Raw genomic sequence first — 24,472 nt, forward strand, 5'->3', positions numbered from 1 at the left:
GGTAATAACGGATGTATTTTGTCGCTGTAACCGTTCATCTTACCATTGAAGTGACAAGCGTGGCCGGCAGGTATGGCCGTGCGGTTCTAGGCGCTTCAGTCTGGAACAGCGTGACCGCTACGATCGCAGGTTCGAGTCCTGCCTCGGGCTTGGATGTGTGTGATGTCCTTAGGTTAGTTAGGTTTAAGTAGTTCTAAGTTCTAGGTGACTGATGACCTCAGAAGTTAAGTCCCATTGTGCGCAGAGCCATTTTTTTGACAAGCGTGTATCCATTATGCTAAAACTAAAACACAACTACTACAAACAACGGCATTGTTAAATGTTGTGATTATGCGTTAAGGATAATAACAATGAGTGTGTCACAAACAGATATTACCTCAATGTGAAAACGTAGTGATCTAAAATAATTATATTCCGTCGCAGTGTGTTTACTTTCATCAAGATTCTCACACACAATGAGCGTAAACTATACTTTCCTTTAGTGCAGTTTATCGCACGGCAAAGCATTACTCGTACTTATTGTACAACCGTGAGGGAAGTTATCATTATGATTGGCAGCTCCTACCACTGGCTCTAACTGCAAGTTCTAGACTATAGGTCTTGTATACACCAGAAGTGGTTGGCGATACAATACTAATGGATTACCAGTTTGGATTTAATAAACATTGACATTTATGATTTGATTGCTATAATCACGTCAAGGAAATTGAAGGACCTCGCATACAGCTCTGCGCAGGTGGTTAAATATTAAATGCTACTTATAATTCCGGATACGGAAAGTTTTCATTCATTCAATGTCACACATCAGTGGAGGACAAGTATCAAAATAGATCCTTCATTCTTTGCGACTCGTTTGTTCCGCAGACGCATTTATTTTTAACATATATTACAATTTTTTTTCGATTTCAGACATGCTTTACTTTCCCAACCTGACGCGTAGTCTTCTTACACGCCACTTCGTTATTTCCAAAGATCCTCTTTCTTTGTTTCCTTAAAGGACTCCATGAATGTTGGTTTAGTATGTTTGCACTTTAGGGTAATTTTATTCCTAGGTAATCCGTAGTGCTAACGTCCGTCTCATTGTTGGCGTTCTTACGACCCTTCATTCCTTCTTTAAATGGAGTATGTCTTGAGTTTAGAGCAGTTATTTTGCTATTGCTATCGGAGTACATATAGCGTCCCGTGCTGCCATAATTACACTATGTAATCAAAAGTATCCGGACACCCCAAAATACATACGATTTTCATATTAGGTGCATCGTGCTGCCGCATACTGGCAGGTACTCCATGTCAACAAACTCAGTAGTCATTAGACATCGTGTGAGTGCCGAATGGGGCGCTCCGCGGAACTCACGTACTTAGGACATGGTCAAGTGATTCGGTGTCACTTGTATCAAACGTCTGTACATGATATTTCCACACTCCTAAGCATCCTTAGGTCCACTGTTTCCGATGTGATAGTGAACTGGAAATGTGAAGGGACACGTACTACGCAAAAGCATACCGGCCGACCTTGGCCATTGACTGACAGACCACCGACAGTTGAAGAGGGTCGTAATGTGTAATAGGCATGCATCTATCCAGATCATCAGACAGGAATTGAAAACTGCATCAGTATCCACTGCAGGTACTATGACAGGTAGGTGGGAGGTGAGAAAACTTGGATTTCATGGCCGAGGGGCTGCTCATAAGCAACACATCACACCGGTAAATGCCAAACGATGGCTCACTTGGCGTAACGACCGTAATCATTGGACGATTGAGCAGTGGAAAAATTTTGTGTGGTGTGACGAATCACGGTACAGAATGTGGCGATCCGATGTCAGGGTGTGGGTATGGCGAATGACCGGGGAACGTCATCTGCCAGCGTGTGTAGTGCCAACAGTAAAATTCGGAGGTGGCGGTGGTATGGTGTGGTCAAATTTCTCATGGAGGTGACTTCCACATCTTGTTGTTTTGCGTGGCACTATCACAGCACAGGCCTACATTAATGTTTTAAACACCTTCTTGCTTCCGACTGTAAGAGCAATTCTGGGATGAGAATTCATCCTTCAACACGTTCGAGTGCCTGTTCATAATGCACAGGCTGTGGCGGAGTGGTTACACGACCATAACAACCCTGTAACGGACTTGACTGCATAGAGTTCTGACCTGAATCCTATAAAACACCTTTGGGATGTTTTGCAACTCCGACTTCATCCCAGTCCTCACCGACCGACATCGATACCTCTCCTCAGTGCAGTACTCGGTGAATAAATGCTTGCCATTCTCCAAGAGCCCTTTCGGCACCTGATTGAACGTATGCCTGCGAGAGTGGAAGCTGTAATCAAGGCTAAGGGTGCGCCAACACCATACTCAATTCCAGCATTACCGATGATATGTGCCACGAACTTTTACGTCATTTTCAGCCAAGTATCCGGATACTTTTGATCACACAATGTAAACATTACCATAAATACAGAACATAGACTGTATATAATTTCTCTTAGAAGGTCGGTCGATAAGTGAGACATTGGCGGGACAGTTGTGACATACGAAAAGATCCTGCTACAGCAACGACACTGCTGCTTCCTCGGCAAGCGGTAGAAAGGGATTGTGGCGTATGGAGACGAAACACAGTTTGCAGCAGAGTTCTTAGAAACTTATCTACAGGCCACGTAATTATTAAATTTGAAATCTGTTGGACTCTCAGGCGTTTCCAAAATCAATCTTTGCTCCTTGAAATAAAACAATACCCATGTTTAAAGAAAAAATAAATGTTTATCAGAAAAGTATTGATTTTACTTTTGTCTTAAGAGTAAATTTGAAGAATACCATTGTAGTACACGTAAGTTACTCTATATTAAATTACCTTCAAAATTTATACGACTTGTAATTCTCAAAGTGGCACATTTTAATCACAGCTAAAGAGTAGCTGGATATTATTGCTTTCTGCTCTTGTAAAATCTGAATTGGAGAAAGACTGCCTTTTAATGGAAACCGTGAATTCTTTTGTCTGCTAATTACTTCCATTTGGGCATCAAGAAAACTAGGACGGAAAAAGGTTCATTCTCGAGATGGACGTCTAACGACTCTTTATTCCTTACTGCGGTTGCCTTTAGAATAATGGCGAAGGAAGCAAATGACTGGCTCTCAAGAGAAACGTTTATCAGCTGTAGCACACGATCAACAAATGCTTGTGGTCGGATCTGTCATCAGATTTCTCTCTTCAAATGATTCCATTCGTGAATTTTAACGGAAATTTTAAATATGACGCTACGTAAAGAGTTTGTAAGATCATTCACATATGCTTATGAGTCGTCACAGATATCTGCTGCGATAAAGGTGTGGGCGATTACCTTTAATCGGATGATTTTGGAGTTTCAATTGTCAACCGTACCGACTTATCCCCCACAAAGCATAAGACATATTTTAGACATCTGCATCCACTAGCACCAGTTACCAGTTTAACCAATTCTCTCTTACGATTCTGATCTATTAGTACACAAAATCTACGAGCTTCCCTAGCCACGGTCGCCTCGTAAAAAGCAACAGAGGATTTATAGTACAGAAGAGTGAGACAGCGCACGCACGAAACGAACGATAAGAAACCAATACCATGCGAATATGAAATAAAAACGTTAGTCAGATGAAGAAAAATGCAAGATGTATTACGAACAAACTAATGTACGAGGATTTCGCAGCGTTCTGGGTAAAAGTGTTTCATTGTTAATTGACGGTTCATTACATACACTGCACTGCAGAACGTGAATATTCCAAACGATTAATTCGGATAGATTTGCACAACCCCTAATTAAAATAAACAAACTAAGTAAAAACGACAAAGGGAAGGCTGACTGCAGTAAATGAGATACTACCATTGACTGTGTCAGTAATTTAATTGTTCCGGCCAATTTAATTTAATTGTGGATCCTTCACATCGATGCCGATGTATACGTGGAAGATTTATTTCACATTTAGTCCTCTCAAATTCGGTCGTTAATCCTATGGGATTTATCATCCAATATGGAGACCATTAAGAACTGATTACCTGTATATCGAATACTGATGACCCATGTGGTACAATATACGGTTTTAGAATTTGTGCCAAGTGTTTGCTTTGGACTACATTCTAGTTTCCGTTTCTGTTTACAGTAGTAATAATAGCTTCAGCGCTGAAATCATTAGGAATAAAGATACAACGGAGTTGGGCAGGAGTTGAGTAAGAACTGCAGTGACCCACATCCAGTCCCAGTTGGTACGTGATTCTCTAGTCGTACCACATTTACCCACCATATCATAGATCCCATAAAAAAGGAAGCGGGAAGGAATCATGTTTGGTAGTCACAATTTATGACTATTTATTGCCATTACGCCTTTTAAGGAATTTGACAATTGCCGGCCGGTGACGCTTCAGTCTGGAACCGCGTGACCGCTACGCTCGCAGGTTCGAATCCTGCCTGGGGCATAGATGTGTGTGACGTCCTTGGGTTAGTTACGTTTAAGTAGTTGTAAGTTGTAGGGGACTGATGACCGCAGATGTTAAGTCCCATAATGCTCAGAGCCATTTGAATCATTTTTGAATCTGACAATTAGAAATTGTGGACGAGCCACTAGATAAAGCTTTACAAATAAAGTTAGAAACCCAACGTACTCGGTACTCAAATAACCAGTTCCTTAAGAGAAAGTTATAAAAAAACTTAATATGTCGTTGATTTATAGAAACCTTAAGCATAGCAATTATCAGTTACTTCACAGCCATTTTATCAAATTCCTTAACACCAGTTATTACGTTAAGATGGCCACACTTAACATCCTTCACTAAAATACCCTTATAAGCTTACTACTCCAATCCATAAAAGTAGCACTTGTTAAAAGGTCAATTACAAACTTAACGCTGCAGTCTGGAACCGCGAGACCGCTACGATCGCAGGTTCGAATCCTGCCTCGGGCATGGATGTGTGTGACGTCCTTAGGTTAGTTAGGTTTAACTAGTTGTTATTCCTAGGGGACTAATGACCTCAGAAGTTGAGTCCCATTGTGCTCGGAGCCATTTGAACCATTTTTTGAACAAACTTAACGTTGACGGGCACTAATACCCCTCGTTTTATTTTCCTTTATTAAGAAAACAGAATTACTGACAAATTTCAGAAATTCAAACGCCCATATAGGATTTCCCGCAAAACACATATAATGAAACATTTACTTAACGACATTTCAACACTAGTGCCAAGCTAAGATCCAGTTACATAACCTGACAGAACCACTTACATGAAACACTACAGCAGAAACACTGATCTTTATAAATGAATCTTCACGTGGTCAGACGTATTAATAAAACACTACTAGAAGGAGCTGCGGAAGGAACTCAGCAGATTCAATGCAACTTGAAGTTTTGCCAATTGCCAGTCTCTATTATTTACGGAAAGAGGTTCGTATGAGAATAGATAACATACAAATATATATTTAAATAGGCTATCTACCAGCTTAACCCGCCTTGGCGGAAGGAACACAAATACTAAACTTTGGAAGGCGGTATGTGAACAATTCCCGCCAGCGGCCAGGTTCATAAACACTGCCAGGCCTACACTTCGGATGACATTTCACTCCCCGCGAAGGCGCTGGCACGATCAAAGGTTTTTGCGCGAATCACAAAGACATTCGAATAACTCTGAAACATAAACACTCGGCAGCACCTTTGACACGATATATGGGTAAGCGTGTAAAGGAACACGTTACACTACTGACAAATTCGCAACTTTGACCTTCAGCATTTTACCCATGGACAACTCTATTAATAGAGTGCAGGATTGGAAAACGCCAACATAAAATCATTTGATCACAAGGAACACAGAGCACTAGTAAAACTTCCGAGAAAACTTTCAAATAACGGCCAGCGTTTAACTAGGCCAACTGAACTCCTCCACACGATCTTAAAGTTCCACTGTAAAGGTATCACCATAATAATAAAATTTAAAAGCCACTGACTGCGTCGGTCAACAAAACACAATCACGACCACTTACTTCATATCACGTACACAATACGAAGGAGCAGGTTCCACGGCTTCACCGCTTCACTTCATGTTTTGTTCCCAGCAAAGTCACATAAATTGTATCTCCAAGCTGCTCATGTCATTAAAACGCCCGACCAGTTTCACACCACAACATATAACGGTCATCACGCTCGTTCGGCAGCCGTTGACACTGGTCTCCCAGCGAATGTCACGAGATCTCGAGGGTTACCCGTCGAAGGCTAACAACCCAATCGCTTAGTCCGCCAACCCGGAAGATAAGACACACGAAAATCAAAGATAGCTTAGCTCAACCACAATCGATCTCAACGAAACATGAACAAAATAACATTGGCGCCAGCTCTCCACGGGTCATTAGCCATCACATATTACTGTAGAGGATAGTGGGTAGCGTGTGGACATAGCGTACACTGTCGACACCAATCCAGGCAGTCAGCATCGCGAGGTTGGCGGTAACTCATGTGAGACTGATGAATTGAAGTAAACCAGAGTTGAAAACATATTATGTGTGTTTCTCATACTATCCGTCTCAGCACCCACCTGTTCCTCAGCATCAAACCCTCGACCGATCCAGTAGTTCTCATTGTCACTTGTCACACTGTTCCCTGCTGTATTCGAGTATGGATTGTAATCCTCCATAAGTTTCTTAATCACCTGCGCCTTAACTACCGTGAACCATTTCTAAATAGAGGATCAGCACTTTATTCTTGAATTTACTTCATTTTTATGACATAAGGACATATATTTTAAGAACTCCAATATCGAAAGCTATTTGCATCTTCTGTCGAATAATACCTGATGAACAAAATTGTTAAAAAAATGTTCCTACGGGACCAAACTGCTGAGGTCATCGGTCCCTAGACTTACACACTTCTTAAACTAACTTAAATTAACTTATGCTAAGAACAACACACACACCCATGTCCGGGAGATGACTCGAAACTACGGCGGGAGAGACCACGCAATCCGTGGCATGGTGACTTGAACCGTGCGGCAGCTCCGTGCGTCTGTAAAATTGTCACACCATGCCAGGAAGGGCACTAAATTTTACTTGCTGTGCGAATACAGTACTGCAGGAAACATACATGATTAAATATTGCAACGAACTGTTCGGAGAGACCACTGTCAGAGGGCAGGATGGCTGCTGGGAATTTGTGAAGCATGCTCGACACTAATATAATGTTATTAAAGTCCAATCATTTATTCATTATGTTTATAATTTGCGGCTCGCCCACGCTAGCCTCAGTTGAGACATCATTCAGCTGTGTGTTGGTTTCTAGCTGACATCTGTTTAGTCAGCTCAGAGTCTGCACACCGAGAGAGGTGACGCAGTGGTTAGCACACTGGACTCGCATTCTGGAGGACGACGGTTCAAACCTGTCTCCAGCCATCGTGATTTAAGTTTTCCATGATTTCCCTGAATCGTTTCAGGCAAATTCCGGAATGGTTCCTCTGAAAGGGCACAGGCGATTTCCTTCCGCGATCGTTCCCTAATCCGAGCTTGCGCTCCGTCTCTTACGACCCCGTTGTCGACGGGACGTTATACACTAATCTCCTCCTCCCAGCGTCTGCATGTCTCGTCAACAGTGATACCGACTTCGGCGTTGTGGTGGGTTGCTGGCTGGCTCTGTTCTACGAGGAGCCTACATGATCCATTACCGATGTACGTGGTGTTGGTAGTCTTGTGGGCGGTTGATCTTCTTCCTTCTGGCCAGATTGGTTTCAGGCCTCAGAGACGCCTTCATATTGACCAGGAAGGTGAACCCAAGAGGCACTATTGCAGTTTCCTGTGTTATATTGAAGCATCAAGGATTTGTAGGACACAGATTCATACAGTATTGTAACCGCAGACGCGATTTCTATTACTGTTAATGCCTCTGATCTCAGTGATCTACTTATGAGAACGAGGAAACTGGAGTATTTAAAGGGAGGAAGTGCCAGGTTATGATTTGAGACTCTTTTCAGAATGACCTCATCTGTCTTCTTCATTCTGCCACATTCACATAACAAGCTGTTATCTACTGTGTCAGATTCTCACTGCGTGTTCTTGTGTAAGAGATAGTGTTACCTGCACCATGTCTTAAAAATGAAGGAATTTACTTGTCTGTCCTACCTTGGTTTTCTGTCGCGGTTTTCTTTCTGCTGAATGCTTATTTCTCACTTGGCAGACATTGTCATGATGAGCTGAGGGCCCGATCCCCTTACGACGTACTGGTACACTTCCTTCCTTATCCTCGGTCTATGGCTTAACATGATACAGCTAATGTAAATGATAATAAATTTTAATAAAAGTTTATGATTTTTGCCCGTTACTATTTTGTGCCGTAACAATATGTAGAAGTTTAGGGGTATACAGGGAGCTTAAATTAGCACATTGCGCCAGCAGCAGAAATGGCCCTTAAATGGCTGACCTGAAGTAAAGCTGAGTTTGGAATATAAATATTTGTACATCACTCATCCAGCTTCAACTATATGCCGGAGTTCATCAGTCATAGTGACAGTCTCTCGGCAACCCACGTCCAGACGTTTGCACTGAGTGAGAGTTCTGGACAACGTGCTGGCCAGGGTATCGAGGAAAGTCAGTATAGCACGGTGAACATGCAGCCTGGCGTTATTTCGTTGATAGATAACCTCAGTATGACAGGGTACAGCCAAGGACCATAAAAGGTCATAAACGTAACGATTACTGTTCAAAATAATAGCTAAGAAAGCCAAAATGAGAAACACCCAGGTAAGTTAAAATTGCGCCCCTGGCAGAGGTACTGATTTCAACTCTGGGTCTGGCACACTAATTTAATCTGCCACGAAGTTTCATATCAGAGCACACTCCAATGCAGAGTGAAATTTTCGTTCAGGAAAAAAAGCCCCTGGCTGTAGCTAAGCCATGTCTCCTCAATATCCTTTCTTCCAGGTGTACTATTCCTGATAGTTTCCCAGGAGAACTTCCGTGAAGTTTGTAAGGTAGAAGAGGCACCATAAGATTTAAGACTGTCTCGACGAGAGGCGAATCATGCTTGGGGAGCACAGTCGGTAGACACTTATCTGCAAAGGTACAGAGTTCGAATCTCGTCCTAGCACACAGCCTTAATCCACTGGGATGTGTCACATCAGTGCACATTCAGCTGTAGAGTGAAAACTATATTCTGGTGTTTGTGTTGTGTACCCAATGTCACCTGAAACTATCAGTGAAATGCTGTTCTGTTTCTAGAGTCATTAGTCTTCTGACTGATTTGATGTGGCCTACCATGAATTCCTATCTTGTACTAACCTATTGATTTCAGAGTAGATTTCTAATCTCTCTCATTGCCTACTGGTTTTATCCTCTACAGCTCCCGCTAATAGCACAGATCGTATTCCCTTGTATACTGTCCTGTCATAAAATCCTGTCCTTCATCTTCTCAGTGTTTTATATATTTTTCTTCCATTGCTGATCCTGCAGGGAGCCTGCCCAAGCGTTATGTTATTATTTCACTTGTTTTTCAACATCGTCATATAGCAACATGTTTTAAACACCTATATTTTCTTCTTTTTAGTTTTTTCCACTGTCTACACTTCACAGCCACAAAACGTTGTGCTCCATACGTACACTAACACAAATACCTTCTTCAAAATAAAGCCTTGCTTCATATCAGTATACGGTTCTAGGACATGAATGCTCTCTTTACTCATTCTAATAAGTTCTTTAACTCCTCCGTGCTTCGTCCGTCACGTTTTGTTTTGCTTCCATGATAATAAAATTCGTAAACAAGCTCTACTTCGTAGTCAATAATTTTGATATTAAGTTTACCACTAATATAATCCTCATTACATTCGTCTTTCTTTGGTTTAGTCTGTAACAGTCCTGGTTGCTCATAAGGCTGTTCATTTCCTTTAGTATGTCCTCCAGTTCTTCCTCACTTTCGTTGAGGATAGCAATACCGACAAAAAGGCTTATCATTGATATCCTCTCAACCAGAACTATAATCCCACATCCCACTCTTGAACCTTTACTCTGTTTCGATGTATAGGTCAAACAATACAGATGAAAGAATCCGTCCCATTATTACACCGTTTTCTATCCGAACTCTCCGTTCTTTGCTTTCCATTCTTATTGTTCCATGTTGGTTCGTGTACCCGTCTTTTCATATACCATACTCATATTATCCTCAGATTTTTCCAACATCTAGCACTATTCTAGGTCGTCGAACGCATTTTCTAGGCCGACAGATCCTGTCAAATTGTTTAGATTTTTCGTAATTCTTGCTTCCATTAGCAAATGCAACATCACAGCTGCCCGCCAGATGCATTAACTTCTTCTTTAGTCAAACATATCGTCATCTAACGTGTCTTCAATTTTCTGGTTAATTCTTCTGCATATTGTTCTTGTCACCTTCCCTGATGAATGAACTGACCCCTTCACCAGATGAATACAATTTGGTAACGTCTGTTCTCTCGTAGTCTTCATACACGAAAATCCTCCGATCCGCGCATATGCATCAAGAGACTTCGAGGAATCACCGAAATCGTAAATCTGGGTGTTCGGAAGGTGCAAGGACCGCCGTTCTCCAGAGGACTGCCCCACATACCAAGAATCATAATACCACACCGTTATGAAATAAAAATAAGCAAAACGAAGATTAATGCTAAAATAATTATGCAAAGATGAATTCGGAATATACGACGATTCCACCACTGAAGAATACCAGCCAAATTGTTGGCCAACAAGAAATGAAACCCATTTTAGAACCCTTTCTCGAGCTTCAACTGACTCGCAAATTATTTTCGAGATCACAATACACACACCAAATTTTCATCTGAAGACATCATACCACGAAACAAGTCGGAAAGGGATCTCTATAAAACAATTAGTAAATAACAACCACGTTGAATTTAAATACGCAGAAAGTTATCCTACTTGAGGCTGATTACTGATTTTAAGCTAAAATGCTTGTTATTAAGTGGGTTCCCACACGATCTTTGCGGTTGGTTACTGAGGAAAAGTAAAATGGTACCCCCGCCACCCCATTCCCCAGTGCGTGGTATGGTTGAAAGAGATTAAATCTAATATAATACCCAGCTGTAACAGAACACTTGGATACATTACAGGAGCCCACCACCATTACGTCCGACCGTCATAGAGTGGTATGTGAGATCCAAGGGACCCACAAGTGTCATGAAGTGCTCTGTGACGCGCCTACCGCGAAGAGCCAGTGGCAGTGTGTCTGCCTGCCGCAAACTTCCAACGCCCAGTGCACACGAACCGCAGCAAGACCAAGAAGCCAGTAAGTATACAATAACGCCAAAATTTGAATCATCGCGCGCAGCTCTCACTAGCGTGAGCTAATCGAGAGTACATTCAGCTTCCTCGACCCAGTCAAGCAGCCCGTCACAAAGATGTACTACCCTGCACATCGAGGACTTAAGGTCCGCCAGGGCAGCAGAAGGCAGAAGACGGTTATGCACCAACCAGAAGCACTTAACTCCTTGTGTCCGTTATTGTCACCCACAGAATGTAGCAGACGTTGCACCATGGCATATAATGCATCATTCATCTGGCATGGGAGAAGAAAGCAGGAGGTCAGAAGGCATTGACTCTTTAAGTTCACCAGAGTCCACCATCCACCACTGCTCTTCGCGTAAGACGTCGCGTCCCCGGTGACCGGATTGTACCAGGTCGGCACGTCTGTGCTTTGCCATTGTCATCGTTTTGGTGATTTTCGCTAGGAACATTAACTTTTTCTCTACTTCTGTTCAGCACGGACTTAGCTTTCATGACGAGAGTGCCCCGTAATGTCTTCTCAGAACTTTTGTTGTACCAGTTATGTCGCCAAGCAAAGGACTTGATTAATTGTTTTCCAATTATTGACATTTTGCAAGAATGTGTTGTTTACTAAAGTCTTCAAGAACATCTCTTCTTGACACAGTAAATTTTCAAAAGAAGTATTTAATTTCTGTGTTGTCAGTTGATTCTGGAAGACTAGAACAAGCATATTTTTAGTGCTGTTGCTAATATTTAGTTTAGGGCATAGAACTGTGAGCAGTCAACGATACTGTGTCAACAAACATTTTTACTGTTTAGTTTCCGTATATCAGTTATGTCAGGAATTAAAGTGTAAGAGTTCTAGGCGTCCGAACGCAGGTGATTCTTGTGTCGAACAGGTGCCACAGGCATTTATCAAATCAATCCGTCAAGCGTCTCGACGTTGCAGCTACCATCAAGCAAGGCGTACATTGTGGTAAAAGAAAGACATAAGCTTCATGCCAAAATACAAGGTCGAACTCTCCCACGTGCTTCAAATTAATGGCAGGTTATAGGGTAAATTGAGATTCGGAGTTGTATCGATGAAGACCTAAACTATCCGAGAAAGGAGATGGTCACAGACGAAACATGTATTCACGTTTAAGGGAAAAAAACTGACTCATTGTGAGGATTTGGAGCTCTGAGAACCCTTGATCCCTCTCCCCCTCTCTCAGTTTTGGCATGTAAATTGTGCACGATAATTCAAACGTCAACATGTGGTGTGGTCTGCCTCACAGTCATGTGGTGTGACCAGTTTTCTTTGCAGAGTCGTCAGTAACCTCACTTCTCATCTGTGTACATCCCAATAGTTCGAATTTCCTCAGTTCCAAGAACTGCAACCTGACATCGTGCTGCAGCAGGCTGGTTCCCTTCTTCGCTGGACCTCGATCGTTGGCAAGGTACTGGATGACTCATTTCTAGGTCGTTGGATTTTTTAGTTTTGTGAAGGGTTTTGCCTATCAAACCCCATGTGAGGGAGCTGCAGGAACCGTGAGCTTGCATCAGAGCAGCAATTGCACACGTTATTGAGGACGTGGTAGGCCGGATATGGGAGGAACTGGAATATCGCTTAGGTACCCAGCATGCTACAGACATTGCACGCACCGAGCTCTGGTAAGGGGCTACTAAAGCTTTAGGCGTGTGTGTGAATATTATGCCACTAACCGTACCTTCCTACGTGTCCCAGATTCTTAAATATACCTATTCAAAGTTGTGAAGATTACATTGGAACACACAGCAAGCAAGAGAGGTGGCGCAGTGGTTGGCACACTGGACTCACATTCCAGAGGACGACAGTTCAAACCCGAGCGCAGCTATTTCGATTTAGGTATTCCGTGATTTCCCTAAACCGCTTCAGGTAGATGTCGGGATACTCCCTTTGAAAGTGCACGGCTGACTTCCTTCCCCATCCTTCCCTAATCCGTTGACACAGATGACCTCGCCGTTTGGTCCCCTACTCAGAATCAACCAACCAACGCCCAGAATGTTATTTACGATTTTTATTCGATATCATTATTGAGCAGAAGTTATTCATTCGTTAAGTTAACTATCGTTATTTTAATTTTCGTCATCCACTTGATGAAGAGATCTGACAAATGAATCCGCAAAGCCATCCCTCTGTCTCAAAAACTGAAACTTTCCGGAAGAAAGATAACACCTATTGGTAGAGTATGAGATTGGCTACAGCGGATGCAAGTCGGGGCGATTACTGCGCTTGCGGGGAAGTGCGAGGTATGAAAACGGGTCAGCGATAAGCGATAACAGGCAGGGCAGGCGCCCGGCCTCGTAAAGCTGCGATCTGACGCCCAGCACGCAGCGAGCTACATCTGGATGGCTTTCGCTCCAGGCATGATGGAGTACCGCGCCCGCTCGGCCTATCACCGTGTTCGGCAATATGCATTGTGTTCGCTCCGATACGCCATGTAAATAGAGCGCCGGTCGTTAAAACACTTTGCGAGCGACGCTGTTGCGTTCTATTGCTTTATTTATTTACGATATGCTTTGGTCTGGAACTCTCACATCTCCGCTCCTTCCTTCCTCGTTTCCATTTTCTGTCCTCTCTCGTTACTCACCTCTGTTCGTCTCTACCTGCCAGATTCCCTGAAACCTGCAAAGGAATCAACTGTTACGGAACATAACGCGAAAAAGGACAAAGCCACCATCATCCCCGTAAACACGTACACAAAGAAATGTAAGCTTTTATGCAATGCATCCTTTGAATCCACGCTCATCAGTCCCCAAGTTATCGCTACATATATAACACGCGAAGCTCGTTGTCAGTATGTTATTCTCCTTCTAAAAAAGTTCGACCAGTGTTAAAAAAAGTTAGATACTTTGCTCGAAACCTCATCAAATGCAAGTCAGCTCATTCCACCTTGACTGTAATCTTGCACATCAAAACATTACGACCCTGACGATTGGGTGAGACTTTCGACAAATCCCTGACATTAAGGCAACACCTATAACTATCAGAACCGAAACTGAGTTCGGGAAATAACATACCGAGGGAACTGCCTGGTGCTATCGGGAATATAACCTTAGGAACCTCAGCACAAGAACTTGTGTACACTGTCGCCGAATAGTGTTCTCCTGTTACGAGTAGACGTAGCCATGTCAATAAAATACGCATCCATCTAAATAACGCGACGAGAATTGTGGCAGGAACACACTGTGACTGTCATTACTCGCCAATATTTTCTCCCAAATATCCGACGACAACAAGCAATAACACATGAATAGATGAAATTGAAAAGATCCAGAGACATACCTACTCATGAAACACTGAACAACTTACCACGCGCTCGATGTCCGCCCCCGGTAGCTGAGTGGTCAGCGCCACAGAATGCTATTCCTAAAGGCCTGGGTTCGATTTCCGGACGGGTCGCAGATTTTCTCCGCTCAGGGACTGGATGTTGTCGCCGAAGTGGCGTCAAATCGAAAGACTTGCTCCCGGCGAACGGTCTACCCGACGGGAGGCCCTAGTCACACGACCACACTCTCTATTAGACTCTTAGAGGACCAATCTGGGACTGGCCAGAACGTCTGAGGAAGCTATAATCTAATAGGTGAATGGAGAAATAAATGGGCGTCCTTTGATCGTTATATGAAGTTAAGCAGCATAGATCCGCCTATACATCTCCAGGTTGCGAACCACCCAATAGCAATATCGAACTCTCTCAATCGTGATATGTCTTCAGGAGTGAAAGCTTTCGCAGTTACTTGAACTCAACATCAGACTATACTCACAGGAATAGGGCTGTTACAACAAGATGGAGTTGAATGAGCAACGAAATCAGATGAGGAGATATTCAGATTACCTGTTCTTGAGGTAGCGACTGATACCGGTGGAGAGGGATTCCTGTGGCATGTTGAGCGCGTAGGGTCAGAATTAACAACTACAGTGCTTGGTTAAGAGGGCGGTGGGACTGGGATACATCCTTCCTCTCCTTCGACACCATCAGACTCAAAAGGTCTGGTTTAGATGATATAGCCCCGTAGCTTTGAACCCATTCAGAGTTATTTGATCTTTCTGAACCCTTAAATATGCTCTACCAAGTAGCTCAGAACCATAAAAAATGGTTGAAATGGTCCTGAGCACTATGGGACTTAACATATGAGGTCATCAGTCCCATGGAACTACTTAAAACTAACTAACGTAAGGACATCACACACATCCATTCCCGAGGCAGGATTCGAACCTGCGACCGTAGTGGTCACGTGGTTCAAGACTGAAGCGCCTAGAACCGCTTGGCCACAGCCACAATGATTACTGCACGTTTGTTTTGCAGTTGTCAGCTCCTCATTTCCTAACTATATTAATGTTGTAATTGCCCCATGTAGATCTTTTCGAGGGGTAGCGAGCTTGTGGGTGGTATGAGGTAGTAGGTGATTAATGTTGATGCCACCTTCCTGAGTTCTGTTGATCAGATGAAGATTTGTTGTCTGGCTGAAGTGGCCATCCAAGAGGAAAACTTGGTTCGACTTTGGAAGCTGTTTCGTGGAAACGAAATAATCAAACCAGTGCAGAAAAGCTCCAGAATCGATCCATCTGGAGTGCTGGCATCTGAAAATACATCTGCGGGGAACTTCTCCTGACACAAGATGATTGAAGTACTTGCGTGGAAATATAAGAGGAGGAATAAATACTCCATCCTGGTTCACTGACACCACCACTGTAGCTAAGGAGAACCACTCAGCAGGGGTCGTTGAACCTATTTGCCTCTAATATTTCAGAGCAAGAATTTTGGGTAATTTGCACTTGACTACAGTTAAGCTCTATTCACCCACGTTAAATGTACGCGAAGGCAGACAGTTACGGGCTACTAATGATTTTCCCACGCTTTCCGTAATGAAGCGCTTGACACTAGCAACGGGTGTGCCATTCGGAGTACGCGATGACAATTTCTGATTATATATATGCCTGAACAGTTTCAACCACTCTTCTTTCATAATGGAAAACAGACTGGGAATATTATTCAGTTCAGCCAGCGGACGTGAGAAATATCTTAATATCATTCCTGGTGCTACAAAAATATTTCGTCTCCATCATTAGCAAACAATCGATTAGTTTTACTTCAGATTAGTGTGGTCGTATTCGTTTACGTTCAACTTCAGACTTTATAGTTTCAGTGTGCTCAGAGTCTGATCGAACATAGGCAAATAACGTTGAACGACGTTCACTGAATCTCTTGGAAGTTGAAAGATAGCACGTACTTTTTTTTTAGGTCGTGTGATAATGGCATTTATCGTATTACCGGAACTCAAATTTTTCAGACTACACCTCTTTGGCTCTTTCACTTTAGGCTTCAGTTGATATCATAAGAAGAAAGAATCAATTTTTTGCAACTTTCGGCCAATCAAGACAATAATTAATAACTAATTACGTAGTTTTATTTTCAGCACCCTTCTGAGAAAGAATTTACATCTTATTATACTGTGAAACAAATTTGGTCGTTTGAAGTTATCCTTATCTACAGCAGGGCTTAATAACTGGCCGGTTTTGAGCGCGAGTACTCGCGTCTGCTCAGGCAAGTGCTCGCGAGCAGGTGCAAGGTGGTGGAGTAGGAAGGGAGGGGAGGGAGGGGAAATGCGCGCGCACATTTGAATAGGGCCGCAGCGTGCCTATTGGATTCGCGCCGACTGTGTAACGTTTAAAGTACTACGATCAGCTCTAACAGTCACTTCGCTGGTTAAGAATCAAGTCGCCGTTGTGTAACCCCAACCATGCTTTCGCAGTCCAACCCCCATTGGGAGGAATTGTATCTTTTTACAGAAAAAGATGGTGTTGCAAAATGTTTAGTATGTCACAAAACGCTGAATTCTTTTAGGAAATTTAATTTGCATCGACATTATATGTCGTACCACGCAAAAGACTACGGAAGTGGAAAATGTGATGGACCAGATCGTGCACAGGAAGTTATTAAACTTAAAAGGAAGCTATCCGAAGAAGAACTGGACGACGAAGAAAAATCAACTGAAGCAGCTCTCAGAGTGAGTTACAAAATTGCTTTGCTCTTAGCAAAATCCCTGCGCCCCTTCACTGGTGGCGATTTAATAAAAGAATCTTTGGTAGTTGCAGCGGAACATTTTTGTCCATCTCAAGTTGAACAGCTTCGGATTGTGCCATTATCTAACATGACCATTATGCGTCTCATACAGGACATGGCAGACGACGTCCAGAGCCAGCTTGCAAATATCTGTATAAATTTTATAGCGTATTCTCTAGCTCTGGACGAAAGTGTTGATATCACTGGAACAGCGCAGCTTACCATATTTATTAGAGGTGTTAACAGAGATCTTCAGGTGAGGGAAGAGCTCCTCGATGTAGTAGCTATGAAGAACACTACAACTGGCGGTGATATTTTAAGTAGTGTTGAAGAAAGTGTTGAAAATATAGGATTGTCGTAGAATTCTTTAGTTTCAGTGTCTACATACGGTGCACCAGCGATGACAGGGGAAAAAATCAGGTTTCGTTGCGCTGTTGAAGGAGAAAATGCAAGAACTGACCGTGCCGAATGAAATAAGGGGCGTTCATTGTGATCCACCAGGAAAACTTATGTGCAAAGAGTATCACTCTAAAAAATGTGATGAGTGCTGTTGTTCGTACAACCAATTATATAAGGAAGCATGGGCTACAACACAGGCAATTTAAAAGCTTTCTTGAGGATGTAGAAGGCCAGTATGGTAGCCTGCCTTATTACAGCGAGATCCTCTGGCTTAGTCGTGGCGAAGTATTAAATCGATTTCTTTGCCTATTAGATGAGATAAATATGTTCATGGAAATAAGTAACATGTGTGTTCCTGAATTGAAAGAGCCTTCATGGAAATGTGATCTCGCGTTCTTAGCAGATTTAACTAGCCATCTGAATGCTTTGAACATTTCACTACAAGGTAAAGATCTGCTAATTACTCATTTCCTAGATCGAATACGAGCTTTTAAAATGAAACTGACACTTTGGGTGAGTCAGCTGGAAACAGGAAATCTAGCTCATTTTCCTAAATTATCATCCCTGCAAGATGTTCACAAAGACTGTGAACGTTATTCACATAGTTTAGTTGCCCTTAAGGAAGAATTTGATCAACGCTTTCAAGATCTGACAGCACTAGACAGTGATTTTGATCTGTTCTCCTCTGCATATTCAGCGAATATTGAAGAGATTCGTCCTGAGCTGCAACTAGAAATTATTGACCTGTAGTGTGACAGAGAATACAGAGACAAATTTCGGAACAAGAAAAACATTTTGGAATTCTACAGACACTTCCCTCAGGATAGATTTCCTCGTTTGCACAAACTGGCGGCTACAATAATATCAATGTTCGGTTCCACGTATGTTTGTGAACAACTGTTCTCTGCAATGAAATGTAACAAGACGCGCCTGAGAAACGCATTGTCTGATCGAAATTTAAACTGCACGCTGCGCCTACAATGCACAAGAACAATTACTCCGAACATAGACGCAATTGTATAATAACCGAGAATCCCACACTTCAGTGACACTATTTATTGTGTAACAGTTCACAAATTAATACGAATGTAGATGCATACACTAAGCTAATAAAATTATGTGGCACGTGTACATTCTCCTTTGTTTGTTTCATTTGTCGCAGTAATAATTCGTGAGTGATATCCCTGCAGGTGACCGCGGATTTACATTGACTGGCGGCAGCTGTTGTGTGCCCCACGTGACTCTCCCCACTCTCCGCTCTGGTCCGGTAGCGGGGGTAGCGTCCTCGCGCTGCTCTGTGCTCGCGACTTGCTGCTCACAGCTTGCTCCGCGAGCACGTTGGGAAGCCCTGATCTACAGTTTACTAAAGGTTTGAAGCAATAAATGAGATTCAGTCAGTTAAGCTGACTGAAACAAACATGAATACAAATGTTGTGAACCACGTAATTAACGGGGTTGAGCTGGCTTTTAAAACCCGCGCGCTACTGATTGCTGGTACCTAATGTCGGATACAATTCGACATAGCCGCAAGCAAGTATTCGAGATTAGGCAACTCCTCGCGGACAAAATAACAATCCATCTATGTGAAACATATTGTCCTCAGCTTTTCAACAGCAAGGGAATTAAAATGCCCCGTTCATGATGTATCTGACAGTACAATTTATGTTGGTCGTAGATAGTAATAACTTCTAACCAAAAATACATTTAACTGGCCTTTTAAAAGTGCGTTATTCGCAGAGAATTTGCAAACACGCTTTTCACACACAATGAAGCACTCGTCAGCAAAGGCTGCACTCGCAAATGCTTGCCTTGTTGTAGAGACCGTAGTTCATGATTTTCACAGCAGGTAGCACCACTGGATGGATCTGAGCTCTATGGAACTTATCTTCTGAGGTCATCAGTCCCCTAGAACTTAGAACTACTTAAACCTAACTAACCTAAGAACATCACACACATCCATGCCCGCGGCAGGATTCGAACCTCCGACCGTAGCGGTCGCGCGGTTCCAGACTGTAGAGCCTAGAACCGCTCGGCCACTCTGGCCGGCACCACTGGATGGACGAGATATTTACCATCCAACATTACAAAACCTGTCCAACAGTACCCTCCATTCCCCTAATATTAATATATCTGATAAAGCTACGCCATTCGTTCAAAATGTTCGAGGTGTGAATTTATTCCTGACGTAAAAGCAACGTTAGCACAGTCAACTACGACGGCAGCTTGAACTATCAACTACAAACAACGTATGTGCTTTCCACTAGCTAGTTGTAAGCAGGCAATGTTAAGTAATGGAACGGGGACCATAGTGTTCCAACCTTTTTTGTGTTACAAATCGTAATTGAGCAACGTCTCTAAATCGAGTGTTCAAGACATTCTCCAGAATGTTTCGAAGAAAAGAAAAGTGAGTGAAAAATGTGTGTCGCAAACGTTGACGTGAATGAAATTAAATACGCGGACAATCATTTTCTTGCAAAAATCATTACAAGTGACAAAATCTTTGATATTATCAGTACGAGTCTTTCACAAAAACGATGATGTCGAGATATTCACGATGTGGGTCAACACTTTTACAACAAACACGGCATTCAAGACAATATGACGGCTAAGTTGAATAAGATCCCGAATATGGAGATTTCTGAGAGATTAATATGGTTCGATCGATGATCGCTGTGTGCCTCATATGCGGCAGGGAGCGGTAAGGGGAGAGTGTGTAGAAAACCAGAAGCGTTGGAACCACCATCTTAATTCTTTTGACCTTCCCGGATAGCCGACCGTGATAACGCGACCGTTTCTGGGACGGAGTAGTATGCTAGCTCCGGATCGAAACGATGAGGGGGCGGTGTGTGGATCAGCCTCGATGTGGTTGTCTGTTGGTTTCTCAAATTCCACTAGATTAATACTGGGCTGGTTCTCATTTTCCTTTTCAGACGTATGCTATGCAAGCATTTAGTACACATTTCCACACTTGCACACATAATTTACTCTGTACGCAGACAGATTGGGTAAACTGCTTCTGGCCTGAGGGCGGGGGTGAAAAAGGGAATGATGACCATTGACGTTTGGTCTCTTTAACCCTTTTGTGACCAGTGGGACTTACATGTCCCATATACAAATGTATTTTCCTGAGTCCACACCCAATGAAAGTCCCAAATACGTGTGGCGCTGCAATCTAGCATTTATTATACCTACTGTTTGGATTTAGTTGCGCATTATGGGCCTTATGTTTTGACAATTTTATCTAATTCATTTAACCCTGCCTGCAATTGAGAAGCTCAATTAAGTTTTTTATTGTCTTTTTTACACTGTCTCCAATAATTATACCGATTTGTTCACATGTTTATTGGTAATGCAAATCTAAGTTCGTTTAGTGGTTTTGCCTTATGTCTAAATTCTTACATTTATTTATTATATTCGGTGCTGTAATCGTATTTTATTTCCTATGATTTGATACGAAACCGAAATCTACACAAATTCATAGCTTGCTTTCTGTGATGAATGTTTGCCTTCCACTGCTCTTCACATTTCTCTTAGCGGGAAGCCGCCTTACAAATGCAAGATGAAACGAAAGTTGATCACATTTACCAACGTTGTTTCCGTTCTACCTGATTACACGCTTTCCAGTTGCAATGTCCAAAAGAAAAAAACAGCATATCTTTCTCTCCTCTGGGAACCGGTCGACAGGTACCATTACAGCTGTGTACTTTGAAACGGAAGCAATGCGGGATATAGCTGAGGTTGTACCATCTCTATTTTTTCTTGTTACGAATCTCATACCTTTCGGGTGGTGAGCAGTTGATAAAACCGTAAGTGTCTTAATTTCTTGGAATGTGTTTGACATAATATGGTACCTCCTGTTTTCATTTCAGAGACATAAGTCCTGATATTTTTTTAAAAAAAGTATTTTAAGTGGCACGTATATGTCTGCTGGGTTCCAGGGGGAGTGAATTTAGAGAACCATTTGTTCCTCCTCGAGTTCAGCGGGACGTATACATCCGACTTAAAATAATTATAAAACTATAAACAAACGAAATTTAGAACAGCGTCCATACCAAGAGCATAAACCAATTTTGACAGTAATATGTAAAATTTCAATTAATTCGGTTAGGAAGGGGTTAAACATGTACTCAGCTTCTTAACTTTTTTTTTAATAATTCCAATCTCTGAACATTTTCGATGACGGAGTAAGTTGCTACCGCGTAATTGACGACCACAAATATTGTAATCAGTGACATGTCACTTATGGCAACAGTTAGCAGTAATTGTTATACATATTGAAATTATGCAACGGAGATCACACGATTCGTAGAATATTCGATGAACTCCTAGCTAGTATTCCATTCGTCTTGGATGAAAGGGAACAGGATATTCTTTACGTTAATACTGGAACCAAACAGTGTGTTATTAAGCTAAAATCATAGTTTTTATTCACGTGGTCTTGTTGAACAGCGACACATTGTAATTGGACTACCATTACAGTCAGTTCGTTTGTAAATACATGCAGGAAAAAAGTATTAGTACGTGTTAACCTTCAGTCCAAAACGTAGAAAACGGAAATGCGCGAAGCTTCCCTTACTGCCCTCATCTGTTTTCTGGTATTCGAATAATTACCCGCAAGAGTCGCAAGATTGAGTAGTAAGTAAAACAGAGTATTCTGTTGGAAAACACAGTAAAATGAAAGAACTTAACAAGAACAATCATCACAAATGCTATCAGCTATAATGCTGGACAGTTTTTTGGTGTGTGTGCTGTGTCCGATACCATTTTTGGGTAGAAAGGATTTTGCAAACGCTGAGCTCTAAATTGGTGAAACTGCCGTGTAGAGCTGCAATGCAGGAAAATAACGGGCTTACAGTGTTAGCTGCTTTCGCTGTAAGCACTGTAATTTCTCGAGACTTACTCGTGGATGAAAACAGATTAATGTTCTCTGTATATTACGATGTCACGGAACTCACCTTCATATTTCGATGCATTAGAAATTACATGTAATGAATTTTACAATCCAATAGTATTCTGTCAGCAGACTTTTCACCAAAAAGAAATCAAATTAATTCGGCATGTATTGTCTCACATTAATCAGCTTTCACAAATCCTGACAAGGTCAACTAATACAGCAGGATTCTCCTGATAAGGGTGAACCATCATTTGTTTCATGAAATTGAAAATCGGCTTCTGTGGTTAATTAACATGTGACGAGAATCATCTGCTGGCAATCTTCCTGGTCACTATTATTTCCGAGGTTTTTTAAATACCTGCGGAATTTACAGAGGAATAATCACCGTTACTGCTTGAAGGTTTTAGCTGACATCGAGGTAGGTGGTTGAGCGTGATGTTTGCTAAGCACATTGCTCCCCAAACACACTGGAGGTACTAAAATTTATGTTTTTCTGAGTTCTACCGTTCGCAAAACACTGCCTATTTCTTCTTAATCACCCAGACTTATTTTGAAACTATGTGTCATCTTCCTCAAGGCCTGTTCACTGCAGTAAAGTATAATAAAGAGTTAACGATCGTTTATCTATTGTAGGCCCAAAAATCATAGTATGTGCAGTTTTTTCGGTTTGTTTCGATTGTCAACCTGAAAATTACATCAGTAGTGGAAACGTAATTTTAAAGATTGTTTTTTTTTTGCTACCCATTTTTTGTCATTTTGACAGCATGTCATCCGCAAAATAGATCACATAGATACACACACACACGCGCACACACACACACACACACACACACACACACACACCGCAGCAATGGCACCACTATAGCTCACAACGAACGTAGAAAATTATTCGCAAACGTTGAACAAGTGAGCAGCGACAACAACATTGCTCCTATTAATGAGTAGTGGGACAGAAGTGCTACTGACTCATGTTCTCGAAAGTACTTTTGTAGCAAACTTGAGAGTGAAATTATATAAAGGCCTGCCATGTAAAGAGTGTACACAATAGGAGCAGAAAGAGAGATCCACCAGAGATTCAAATCAAGACGCAAATACACATGAAAAGGTAGTGGAAAAATACACAAATTTTCCTTGTGGCTACCTTGCAGATGACATGGTACCATAACGATACCAAAAGAGCACATAAGAAATCCGTAAATATGTATTTTCGCTATCAGTGTCCTTTTCAGGCGAGCAATCAAAACAAACCAAACAAAATAAACCTGTTATAATGATCAGTCCTACATCAGATAAACGATCATAAACACTGTATTATATTTTATAGAACTAAATTCTACCCATAGATGATGACACGTAGATGTATTAACATGTCTAGATGTTGTTTTTGTGGTTGTGGTGGTGGTGGCGGTGGTTTTCAGTCTATACAATGCTTTCATGCGGCTCTCCTTGCTGCTCTATCCTGTGTGGGCATCATCATCTCCAAATCACTACTACACCCTACATCCTTCTGCATCTGTTTTGTGCATTACTCTCCACGCTCCCTTCCAATACTAAATTGGTGAGTCAATGATGCCTCAGAACGCGTTCTACCAACAGATCCCTTCTAACTAAGTTGTGCCACAAAATCCTCTTCTCCCCAACTCTATTCAGTTGCTCCTCAGTAGTTACGTGATCTGCCCATCTCATCTCGAGCATCCTTTAGTAGCAGCACATTTCGAAAGCTTCTATTATCTTCTTGGCTACATTGTTTATCATCCATGTTTCACTTCCACACATGGCTACACTCCATACAAATACTTTAAGAAAAATCTTCCTGACACACAAATCGACACTCGATGCTAAC

This window comes from Schistocerca americana, chromosome 8, assembly GCF_021461395.2.
Source record: "Schistocerca americana isolate TAMUIC-IGC-003095 chromosome 8, iqSchAmer2.1, whole genome shotgun sequence".
Classification (NCBI taxonomy): domain Eukaryota; kingdom Metazoa; phylum Arthropoda; class Insecta; order Orthoptera; family Acrididae; genus Schistocerca; species Schistocerca americana.